The following is a 13402-nucleotide window of genomic DNA, read 5'->3' as shown; positions in this document are numbered from 1 at the left end:
AATAAAAAAAGTTTTCAAAACGGAAAATCTATGAAAGTGTAGCTTTAAAATTCCTATCTGATTTATGTGAATTGTGCTCAAGTAAGTGATTTGTGTAACATTTACATTTAACACTGCATAAGCTTTAGAAAATGTGTTTGCATAGTTTTTTCCATTCATGGAATTATGTTATTAAATGTTATGAACATTGTACAATGTTTTATGCAATAATCTATCGAAAATGCCAGAAGTTATTATCAGTCAGAACCGTTGAAAACTCTTTTTTATTATATGTTATACATGTACATTGTACTAGTTGTATAACTGTTCTTATTGCTCCGAATGGTGCTCTAATGTAAATGTCTCCCTGAAGAGGTGGTGGCTTTGATCCCCACCTAGTTCCATATTCGTCTCCGTGGCCTAGTGGTTAAGGCGTCCGCCCGAGGAGCGGGAGGTCGAAGGTTCGTGTCTCACACGGGGGTTGTTCTGACAAGGCCGGTTGCCGACCCAGCAGGTTGTTAAATCGAGGGGTACCGATTGCCTTCCTGCCAGGCGCCTGGCATTTGGGATAAGGAATCGGGGTAAAGATGTTCACAAATGTAGGTGTCTCATAAGCCCAATGGGCTGGCCCTTAGCTAACAGGGATGACACTGTAATAAATAAACACTTTACTTTACTTTACTATTCACTAGCATTTTGAGTCTGAGTTTGAGACTCAGGCTCAGAAAGCTGAATTCTTAAATGTTTCAAAATATCTATAGAAATACAACTTTTTTTACAAAAAATGTGTGCTTGATTGTAGAGCAGATTAGTTGTAAACACATTTGTATCATCTGTGATGCTATAATAGCATTTTTACAACAAAAAATATGATTAGCTTTTCTGAGTCTCAAATTCAGACTTCGGATGTAAATGAACACGGGCCATAATAGGTGCTTAATTATCATGGCTTCTAAAAATGAACACCAGAGTTGTAATTGACATTAGATCATCTTTAGTCATTTTTTAACTGAACTCTATTTCTTAAATTTGTCATAGTCAAATAAAAAGGAAAGTGTTTTTCAAATAATAGTATCTATATTCAATAAAATCAATGTCAATTAAGAATTTCAGATATATTTTTTTTTTATATCTTATGAACAGTGAGATACTTGACTAATAAAAATGACTTAGGAGAAGGAAATGAATGACATAAGATAATTTATGAATACCAGTGCTTGGGCGGTATTCATAAAACTTCTTGAGTCATTTCCTAACTAAGTCAATTTCTTAAAATTTTCAAAGTCAAATAAAAAGAAATGTATACGGGTAAGTGTTTTTAACATTAAAGTATGTTTTTTCCAAAAAGGTCAATAGAAATAATGTATTTTGGAAATTCTTTATTTTTTATTTCATATGACTGAAGAGATAATAAAATTAGGGAAGTGACTTAAGTTGGGAAATGACATAAGAAGTTTTATGAATACCGGCCCAGTGCTGGTTTCAACCAAGAATTTAGGGACACTAGAGTGATTCAGTTCAGCTTAAATAAAACATTTTCACAATCAAGCTTTAATGCTGCACTCTCACAGATTTACCATTTTTACAACTTTTTTTTATTTTTTGTCTTGGAAAGGGCAAATTTTTGCGTAGATATCTGCAAACCAAAGATATAAGGTTGCTGAAAAAAAAATCAAATTGTAGATTTTCATATTCCCATTGGAAAATTAATGATTTATGGCTTAAACCGTTACTTATGGTTTAAAAAAATGCATAATTTTTTAACATTTATTTTTTTAACTAAAATGTAAATATTTGTGATCTAATTTTTTATCAGCAGTCTTATATAGCTGGTTTCCATGGATTTTTGCAAAAATTGGCTCATTCCAAGACAAAAAAAGTTGTCAAAACGGTCAATCTGTGAGAGTGCAGCTTTAATAGATAAGTATATTATTAAACTAAACTAAAAGAATGATATAAGGCAAAACCGTTCTTGATACTATTATTGTTTTGCAGATGTCAGCAGGGTATCAAAGATCTGCAGGGAAGTTTGCTGGATGTCACTCTACAGCAGGGCTACATCGGCGAGAAATGCCTAAGTATGGCTTTACTTTGTGAGGATAATTCTTGCAGAAAGACTAGCCAAGGTACTAAATTATTTGTCTTTTATTTTTGTAGTGTTTTAAGTTTATTAATAAGTAATTTTGATGCATGTGTGGTCTATCTGAGCTGTTTTGTATGTTGAATGTCCCTTTTTTAGTGTCCGTTGGGCCTTTCAGCCCTCTGCCTTAAATCAGCGTTTTCGTATATTTTTGGGTTACTTAAGGCTTGTAGTTATGATTGTATTATTATTATGCATTATAATTATGAAGGTTATTGTGAAAAACACATACGGTAAACAGCCTGAATAAAATTATAAGATATGTATAGATCTGTCACATCACTTTTTTAATTTGACTCTTTTTATTGCTTTTGGCAGACACATATTACATCATTATTATATACATTTCCAAGACGTAGTGGAGTATAGTCAAGCTGGCTGTCATACAACAGCTTCCCAGGTCAAATTGCATGGTATGATTTCTTTAACAAACTGGTAAATACAACTATTATGTATTAGACGCAATACAGGGACAATCATTATAAGTACTAACACACGACAGCTGACGACAATATATGCCAAAACTCGCCCAATATCGACCAAAGTCTACCAATACAAGTTCCCACCGTTTTGATTGGCTACAAAACTCCATAAATACAGGATTAGAGATTGTCATTGGCTGTTAAAACTTGCCCTTATATGAGAAATATTCTGGAAATTATTTTAAAAGGCAGCCGTTTTGTTTTCCTTGTTACTAATAGTAGCATATGAAAGTCAAAAGATTAGTACAGATACATTTACCAATGCTTTTTTAAATAAATTAACTGGGATTTACATGGTAGACAAACTCAGTAAATTTTGAATTGGAAAAATATGCAAAATCTGCGAAAGATACATGTGATACATCTGGCCCCAATTTCTCGAAACTTCTTAAAGCTTAACAGGCTTAAGTAGCTTATTTCAATTAGCCAAACAACATACTTTGATAAATGAAAAATGGTTTATTATGCCCCCCTTCGAAGAAGAGGGGTATATTGCTTTGCACAGGCATGTCGATCGGTTGGTCGGTCGGTCCGTCGGTAGACCAAAGCTTGTCCGAGTGATAACTCAACAATTCCTGGACGTATGGTCATCAAACTTGACATGAAGGTTGGGCCTGACCAGTAGATGATCCCTATTGATTTTATCGGGTCAAAGGTCAAGGTCACAGTGACCTTTAATGGTAAAATAATTTTAAAGCTTGATGAGTGATAACTCAACAATGCCTAGACCTATGGTCATCAAACTTGAAATGGAAGTTGGGCCTGTTCTGAGATTAGTTACAGAAAAAAAACTTTTTTTGGTGCCAATCTGGTGTATAGTCCCTTTAAAGACACACAATACAGGTTGATGCATTTTTTTATTTCTTATTTTAATGCAAAATCGTGTTAAATTTGAATTTATCAGAACAAAAAATGCATATGATTAAGGTACAGATAAAAACATATTAGATATATTTTTTAACTGCGGAATTTGAGGTCACATAGCTATTATTAAATGCATTCCAATTAAAAACATTTCTTTTGCATCAACCTCTATTATGTGCCTTTTAAGGGGATCTGGTCATTCTAAATTTCCTATTTCAGGTGAACTACATCAAATGGAAGGTTGTGATTGAATAAACTATGGAGCAGGAGATGTATTACCACATTCTCATGGCTTGCTGCACGATCTAGGGCTGGTCCAATACTTCGACAGTGATTACCTCCGAGACTACAGTACCTCAATCCACAGTGGATCGTGGATGTAATGGCACGTGTGGTGTCAACGCAGAACTCCCCATTTCAGGTATGTTTTCTAAAATGTGCACTCAGGACATCCCATATGCTTTATCCACTGTCGGGGGGAATTCCTCCTGTTTTTCACTCTGGCTCCCCCACAACGGAAATGATGTTCCCAAAAATTATTTAATAAGATTTTTTGTGTGATTGTGACAAAAATGTGGAGACAAGATTGCTTTCTGCTACAAAAAAATCTGACAACATAAACTCAATACAGCACTTTTCAATAAAAAAGAAATGAAAATTGTTCTTGATATGAAATAAAATAGGCAGTGAAATTGCTTACCGTATTTTGTTTAATATTTATGTTGATATAATTTTACATATTATTTCTATACTCATAAACCCCTTTCAAAACATATTAAAGTTATATGTGGTGTCACTTGACATCTTCATTTCACAATTATATAATTTAGGAAATAATACATTAACATGAAATAAGATAACAACATCACTTATTGAAATTAAACTTTTGTATATCATAAAAGTAAAACCTTTTCCCACCATTGTTAGTTTGATGTTTGTGCTGTGTTTAAGGTAAGCCATCCATCTTTCTGATGTAAAGATGTGAATTTTACACACCAATATTTTTAAAAGTTAATTCAAATTTAAATTTAAATCTAAAACATGGAAAAATGTTTCAAAACATTTAAAGCTTCACTCTCACAGATTTACCATTTTTACCACTTTTTTATTTTTGTCTTGGAAAGAGCAAATTTTTGCGTATATATCTGCAATCCGATGATATAAGATTGCTTACAAAAAATCAGATCGTAGATTTTTTTATTTCCGTTCGAAAATGAATGTTTTATGGCCTAAACAAGTATTAAAGGTTTACGAAAATTGCATAAAACATAAATTTTTAAATTAAATATAAAAATCTGCGATCTTTTTTTTGTCAGCCATCTTATTTAACTGGTTTCCATGCATTTTCGTAAAAATTTGCTAGTTCCAAGAAATTTTTTAAACAAGAGGGCCATGACGGCCCTAAATCGCTCACCTGAGTAAAAGAGTTTAACCTTTGTTATTAATATAGCTTGTTTCTCAAAGAATATTGAACAAGAGCTGTCAAAGTATGTGACAAATGCCCCCCAATGTGACATTGATCTATGAACAAGTACACAAAAAGTTGATCTTGCCTTTATGTGTCAAATACATATTGCAAGTTATATTAAATTGCCACTGAGCATAGAAAAAACCCCAATCATACTAAATGACAGCCAACACTCTTTATGTCCTCATATTCAGCATTCCATTGTGAATAAAAACTTAGTGTATCTTTCACCTTAGAGGTAGGGACATGGGTCTTGCACACGACACGTTGTCTTGGTATGTCGAAAACATATGGCAAGTCATTTTAAAGTCTGTCCATATAAGAGAAAGTCTCAGCGCGGACACGACAGCCTATATTTTCCTTCAGGTTGGCATGGCAACCAGAGTTCTGCATGGAATTAATTTTTTTGAACAATTTTGAAAAAGCACCAACCAAGGATCATTCCTATGAAGTTTCATCAAAATTGTCCAAGCGGTTTAGGAGAAGAAGATGATTGTAACCAATTGTTGACACTTTTCCTTTAGGTTGCCATGTCAACCAGAGTTCTACATGGAATTAATTTCTTTGAACAATTTTGAAAAAGCACCAACCAAGGATCATTCCTATGAAGTTTCATCAAAATTGTCAAAGCGGTTTAGGAGAAGAAGATGATTATAACCAATTGTTGACACTTTTCCTTTAGGTTGCCATGTCAACCAGAGTTCTATATGGAATTAATTTCTTTGAACAATTTTGAAAAAGCACCAACCAAGGATCATTCCTATGAAGTTTCATCAAAATTGTCAAAGCGGTTGCCATGGCAACCGGGCCAAACAAAATTATGTGAACAAATTTAAGAGAGGTCCATGCAAGGACACTTCAAACCAAATTTGCGGAAGATCTATCAAGGGGTTCATGCGAAGAAAATGTTAAGTTTTTTTTACTAATTTTAGCTCTGGTGGCCCTTAAAAGGGGCCAAACAAAATTATTTGAAAAAAAGATTTGTAAGGATGCTACATATCAAGTATGGAGTCATTCTGACCTTTACTTTCAGAGGAAAAGATGTTTAAGTGACAAGACAATGTGAAAGCAAATGACCCCTGAGCAAGGCCAATTTGACCCCGGGACAATAATTTGAATACCTTTGGTGTAGGTCCACTAGGTAACACTATATACCAAATATGAAAGCTCTAGGTCTTATATTTTGGAGAAGAGGATTTTTATATATTTTTATATTTTATATATATTTATTATATAAGACTATATAAAAACAAATAACTTTCAGGGCGGGGCCAATTTTGACCCTGTGGCAATAATTTGAACAACTTTGATAGAGGTCCACAAGATGATGTTGTATACCAAATATCTAAGCTCCTGGCCTTACGGTTCTGGAGAAGAATATTTTTAAAGATTTACTATATAACACTACGTAAAAACAAGGACCCCCTGGGCGGGGTCAATTTTGACCCTGTGGCAATAATTTGAACAAATCTGGTAGAGGTCCACTAGATGATGCTGTATACCAAATATCTAAGCCCTGGGCCTTACAGTTTCGGAGAAGAAGATTTTTAAAGATTTACTATATAACACTATGTAATAAAACTAGTGACCCCTGGGCCTCAGGAGAATAATTTGAACAAATTTTGTAGAGGACCACTATATGAAGACACATACCAATTTTCAAGGTTCTAGGCCTTGTGGTTTTTGAGAAAAAGATTTTTAAAGTTTTCCCTATATAAGTCTATGTATTACAAGTGACCCCCGGGGCGACGCCATTTTTGACCCCCGGGGGATAGTTTTAACAATTTTGGTAGAGGACCACTAGATGATGCTATATACCAAATATTAAGGCTCTAGGTCTTGTGGTTTTGGAGAAGATTTTTAAAGTTTTTCCTTTCCGTTGCCATGGCAACCAGAGTTCTGCATGGAATTCAATTCTTTGAACAATTTTCAAAGGGGACCACCCAAGGAACATTCCTGTGAAGTTTGGATGAAATTGGCTAAGCGGTTTATGAGGAGATGTCGTTTAAAGTAAAAGTTTACGGACGGACGGACGGACGACGGACGGACGCCGGACAAATTGTGATCACAAAAGCTATGTGACAGGTGAGCTAAAAAGTTGTCAAAACATTCAATCTGTGAGAGTGCAGCTTTAATCTTTGTTTTTTACCCAAGATGACTCATATTCACAACAGTCAAAGGTACAATGCAGACAAATGTTTGGAAGAACTTTCATGAAGATTTGATAAAAACTTTCGAAATGTATATTAACAAATTTTGCGATGTTTAAACATTATAAACTTATCAATGCATTCAACAACTCAACATGTGTAAGTGCATTTTACATATACAAGGGTCAGTGGTAAAGTTCCCAGACTGTCCTAATAAAATTCGCATTTTTTATTCAATCATTTAAATACTCAGTGAAATAAAAAAAAAAAAAAATACGTTATAGTCAGGTAAACAAAAACTTACATATTTTTGATGGATATAAATAAATTCTTATTTATAAACCGTGATAAAGTGAAAAAGACAAAAATGTTAAATGGATTTTTAATTAAAATATTGCAGATAATTCACCCGGACATGACAAATGCCATACAGAAGAAGCGTCCAGGTGCCGATTTAGAGAAGTTGATCAAGCAGGACACTTTGGGGCCAAATCATCAGGCCAAGGATATGCTAATGGCAATTGATTTCCTTGGATATGAGCGTCTGCAGCATCTGCCATACAGTCCAGACCTGGTTCCCCTGGATTTCGCGTTGTTCCTTCAGGTAAACGGGTGAGCTTCGAGGCTGGAAGTTCAAAACGCTACAGGAACTGGCGATTGCTGCACGGAGGCATATCCGGGGATAGGACCTGATGTGGTTTAGAGATGTCTTTGATAAGTAGGTAGAGAAACACCGAATAGGTGTCCGTGCCTGCGGCAAATATTTTGAAAAGGCGTAACGTTAAATGTGCTGTTCATGGTTATGTGTAATAGGGTGATTTGATTGGAACCAAAACGTTTTTTTCAGTATCGAATCTCAGGACAATTATTAAATAAAGTTTTGTCAAAATGTTCAATCTTTGAGAGTGCAGCTTTAAAAACACTAATTTATTGTTTATATCTATAGCCAGTCTGGTTGCTGAAGCCACAGAGGTATTTTCAAGGACAAGAACCAATGCTGATCAAAACGTGGTCTTGTGATGGAATTCCAATCCCGCTCTCGGCAAGGATTTCTGAGAAAGGATTATCGTTTGCAAGTAAGAAAGTATTCTAAGTATATCTGGTTTTAACGCTTTCAAAATGCATCTGGGTACCCAATTAGTAAAGATTAACCTTTGAGTTGTTAAAAAGTTATTGCAAAATGTCCAAAATACTATATATTTAATAATTTTTGTCATGAAAATCTTTGAATTAATGAATTTTTCTGCCTATTTATCACATTAATGCACCAGTCAATTGTAACCACGGACCCCCCCTGGTCCAGGGGTATACCAGGGATAGCCTAGAAATAGAAGGATGTGATTTTACCTTTCAGGTGTCCCCGCAGTGCCAGGTGAAAGTGTGGTTTTGTCTTTGCGCAAAATAAAGCGGGGAAGGGGCCTTCTTAGGGTCCCTGGGGTGTGGGGGCATTTGGCGGGGATTTTACCATCAGTTTGTTCCAGCAGAGCGGGGATTTTACCCGGGGTTGGCTGGACAGACTGCCAATTAAGTCCTCGCTATTCCCTGACCTGGGGGGGGGCATGGTTACAATTGACTGGCGCATAATGCCTACATAAAAGCATGTGTATGCCTCAAATGAGTGTTTACAGGCATTTTCATACTAACAGTAGAAGAAGATGGTCTTATTCTGTGTCAAACATTGATTTTGTGTCTTGCTTGCAGATTATGATGTGCCAATAAGCTCCAGTTTGCTGCGGCTTTTCGCCCTTGGCAGTAGTCCTGCAATCTGAATCCAGGAAATGCAGCTCTGAATCCAATATTTTGGAAGAATGAAGATGTAAGTCAACTCTGTAGTACTTGTTTGTGTGTAAATGATTCCAAAGAGTGAAATTTATAGCAAATCAGGTGTAAATAAGCAACTTATAGACAATGGTACTATGGTGCTGTACTCTTAATTTTAAGCCAAATCTAGCCTTAAAAACAGATACTTCAAGCAAAAAAAAAATTAAAACTGGGCAAAATAATGCTATGGCTGCATTTTCTACACCATGTAGCCATCTCATACATGAAAACACTAGCAGTTGTCATGAATCTTTCAGTTTTGGTGGTTTTTTTTGCCATTTCCTTGCTGCGCCATTTGTCCTAGAAGCAAATAATTTGGCATATAGTGGTGTTTAGACTGTCTATAAACACATAATCACCAAAAATTGTTAAACTGAACAGTTCTGTTACCTTTGTGTATCAGTGGACTAGAAAAAGCATAAATTTGACTAGTTGAAGCATTTCAGTTTGACTCTATGTTAATTTTTATATAAAACGCTAAGCTGATAAAGTGAAAAAATCTTATTTTGCTCAGAAAAAATCTTTAAAGAGTAGGCAGGCCATTTTTGTGGTGCTTTTTTATAGACACCATTGAAAGCTACAAGGAAAACTTTACTTGGTCAGATTATTCTAATGCATTAAGGAAATAATGGCTCTTCAAAAGTTTGCGGATTAACATTTGATGGAAATGGCTATTCCTGCTTTTTATGAAAACACCACAGGTGCTTATACTCATTCTTGTAGTGTTAAATATATCATTGCCAAACTTTCAGTTTCCCTTTATTGTAAACACTGAAAAACAACGCATTAAACTGAGTTCGATTTCAACAAAACACGATTCTTACACTAGATATGATATTTATTACTGTCATGATATTCTTAAAATAAACAATGCTTAACATAATAAGAATAATTTATGTATAACAACATAGCAATATTTTTTTCTATTTTTATAAATTATACAATTAAAAGACATAATCAAAATTCTTATATTCTACTAAAGGAGTCTATGTACAATAATGGAATGTGCCATAAAACTTTCATTATTAGCCAATACTCTCGAAACACACACTATTCAATATGACAAAATTTATAAAAAAAAAACACTATTGGGCTCTATGGGAGTGAAATTTGGGGTTTAAATGGGTTTGCACAACTTGAAAGCATGCACAATCATACTTTTCTTTCACAATAAACCATTTTGAAATATAATCTGTTATATCTTCACTTATACCTACTGATCAGCATGCACTAAATAACCACTCATGATAAAACATCACACTAGGATGACCATCAACAAAGCCATGAATATCACCATGACTTTTAACATTGGTATACAAAATCACATGACTGTGATAATAAGACATGAACTACACTTTCTGATGGGATCACTGTCGTCAAATAGAGAATTTTCACAAATTGTACTAGAACAAATACTGTTTAGTTAGACTGATCATGTTGACTTCAGAAATTTCAAGAAATTTTGGTTAGAACAAGTAAATGCATTACAGACTTTGACAAGCTAAAATATTATTTATCACTTTCAGATTTTGCAAAATATCTTTCAAATTTATTGTCAGTGGCGAGACATAGTATAATTTACAAAACTTCATTTTAGCATACACCATGTCTATTTTGAACGTATGATAACCACATTGAATACTTTGATTATGCTCGAACTGTGTATATCTGGAAAATAAATAAATGTTTTTATTATTGCTTCAACATATATATTTTCAAAAACAACAGTAAATCACCATCCACAAGATTCCAATGACCTTCAGAATGTGTCGACACGGCATGCTACCATCTTTGTGCCTTTATGTAGGTACATAAGTAATTTTGATGTCATTTTCCTCAGAGGTACCAATTTACCCTAATACTTTCTTTGAGCATAGTCTATTTTATTCCTCTGCTGCTGTTGTTTTTTTCCGTAAAAGCAGACTAGAGCATATTTCTAATGTACATATAACACAAATAAGCAACAAACATGCATTAGATAAATATCCAATCAAGTATGACTATCACGCAATGGGCTGATTGTTGAGAACTGTCTTAAAGTTAACATCAAGATACATCTTTGACGCCGTGTACAATTAAATAATAAGTTGAATTAACAACAAAATACAAGCATCTTTGATGCCGGGTACAAATAAATAAGTTGAATTAACAACGTTGATAGCATGGTCATCGTCAAAGTGTTACTGCTCTGGAAGTTTAATGGGTCCGCTGTATTTAATCTCACAAAAAATCAAAAAAAATGTATAAGTATTGCAAAGACCTTAACTTTGGTAAAAATAGTAAAACTAGTATGTATGGAAATTGAAATATTCTACAGTACACTGAAGATTTCAAAAAACTATCATGCAAAGGGAACCATTTTCCTAAGATATGGACATACTTAACAAATCTGACAGTGTTTTCGTTATGGTTAAAAAAACGGTAAGAAATGTGCGCATTGTAAATAAAAAAAAACATGTTTTAATTTGTAGCTCTTTCAATACAAAATCTTGTCTACAAAAGTAGAAAACAGAAGCACAATTTTCTAAACAAACTACAAAAATGTTTGACATATAACGTTTGCGCTTTGTGTTTTTATCAGGCCAATCACATAAAGGAACATACATATGATATATTTACATTATATGTGCTATTGAACTGACAAAATTGACCATAGATTTAAAATTTCAATATCATAGACAGGAACTGAACTCAGTTCCAGTCTGGAGTACGTTATTTTAAGTGACATGCCCCTGGGAAAAAATGATTGTCAAAATGAAATTGACAAACAAATGTTAAGCACTTATGCCTTAAGTCGATATATTTATATCCTGAAGTGTATGCAGTATATTTCTATTCCCATCTGCAAACAAAGTTAAGATTGTCTCTGTAAAAACTGAGACAGACAAATCCTTTCTATGTTGTCAGTTTTTGTGTCAGAATATTAATGAAACTCTGCTCATATTCACGATTACATGAACCTCACAAACCAATGATAATGATATCAAAATGATTTGATACAATCAATCGAGCATATATTGAATAAATATGTAGAAGCTTTTTTGCACTACCGTATCAAAAAGTAGCTAACTCTTAAAACGGTGGATTATGTCTGTTTATATTTTAACAACGAGGAAAATGGTATGCCTTAATAGTTAATAACCATTTCGTTTACACACTAAGTGCAGATTCAGTTTACAAATGAACATAGCATTTCCTGCATTGAACGATCATAGCTTTAAGTATACCCAAACTTACAAGTGAACTGTTACCTCAAATTTTAAAGGAAATCAACTCCAGTCATCAGCGATTTAGGATATATTTTTATTTAGCATCATGAACTAAATACTACAGAGGTGGTTACATACCCCTGCTAAGTATGTATAGATCGCATTGGTTATCCACCAATGAATCATAACTTTAAAAAGTGTGCTGCTTTTTTAAGAAATACAAGTTGACTGTATTTTTGTTTAAAAATGAAATTATGAATGTGACTCTATAAAATGATCGACAAGAACGCTCTGGTTAGTTCATTTGCAAACAGTAGTAAAATTGAACAGAAAAAAATCCTTATATTGTTAACACTGAAAAAGAACACATTAAACGGATTTTTTTTAACAAAACAATACATTATAGGTGATATTGATCATTTTCATGATATTCTTAAAATAAAGCAATGCCTAACGTAATAATGATAATAATTTATTTAAAACAACATAGAAATAATTTTATATCATTATAAATGATACATTTATGTTCAAAGACATAATCAAAATTCGTATATTCTACTGTTAATGAAACCTAAAGTAGTTCATGTACAATTATGGAATGTGCCATTAGACTTTCATTGTTAGCCAATACTCTCGAAACACACACTAGTGGATATGACAAATTTTACATATTGATAATTAATGTTTTAAAAACAAACACCTATTGGGCTCTATGGAAGAGAAATTTGGGGTTGAAATATAACTGCACTACTTGAAAGCATGCAAAATCATACTTTTTAATCAACTGATCAACATGTAATAAATAACCACTCATGATAACACATCACAATAGAATAACTATTAACAACGTCATCAGCATAACTTTTCACATTGGCATACAAAATCACACGACTGATAATAATATATGTACTACACTATCCGATTGGATCGATGTGAGTGAGATTTTGGGTTGGAATGAAACAGCTTCACTTAACAACATGCACGAGATAAACAATGAATATAATGCTTCTTAATTTATTTAAACAACGCTCATGAAGATTGACTAAGGTTTGCTATGAATTGAAAAAATATATCATGTACAATAATAAAAGGATCAGTTTCTCTATATTAGAAACAACCTAGGCATACTTCATTTAAAGAAACAGGTGTTAACTTACATGTAGGGCAGTGTGCACAGCTAGATTTATTTCTAAGGTGATTTAGGATTTACAGAAAAAGTGGAATAGCTTTCATCCAATATATAAATGCATGCTTGGATTCGATCTATAGAGCACATGATTATAGTTATA

Source organism: Mya arenaria, chromosome 6 (genome assembly GCF_026914265.1).
Source record: "Mya arenaria isolate MELC-2E11 chromosome 6, ASM2691426v1".
NCBI classification, from domain to species: domain Eukaryota; kingdom Metazoa; phylum Mollusca; class Bivalvia; order Myida; family Myidae; genus Mya; species Mya arenaria.
This window is presented reverse-complemented; position numbering follows the sequence as displayed.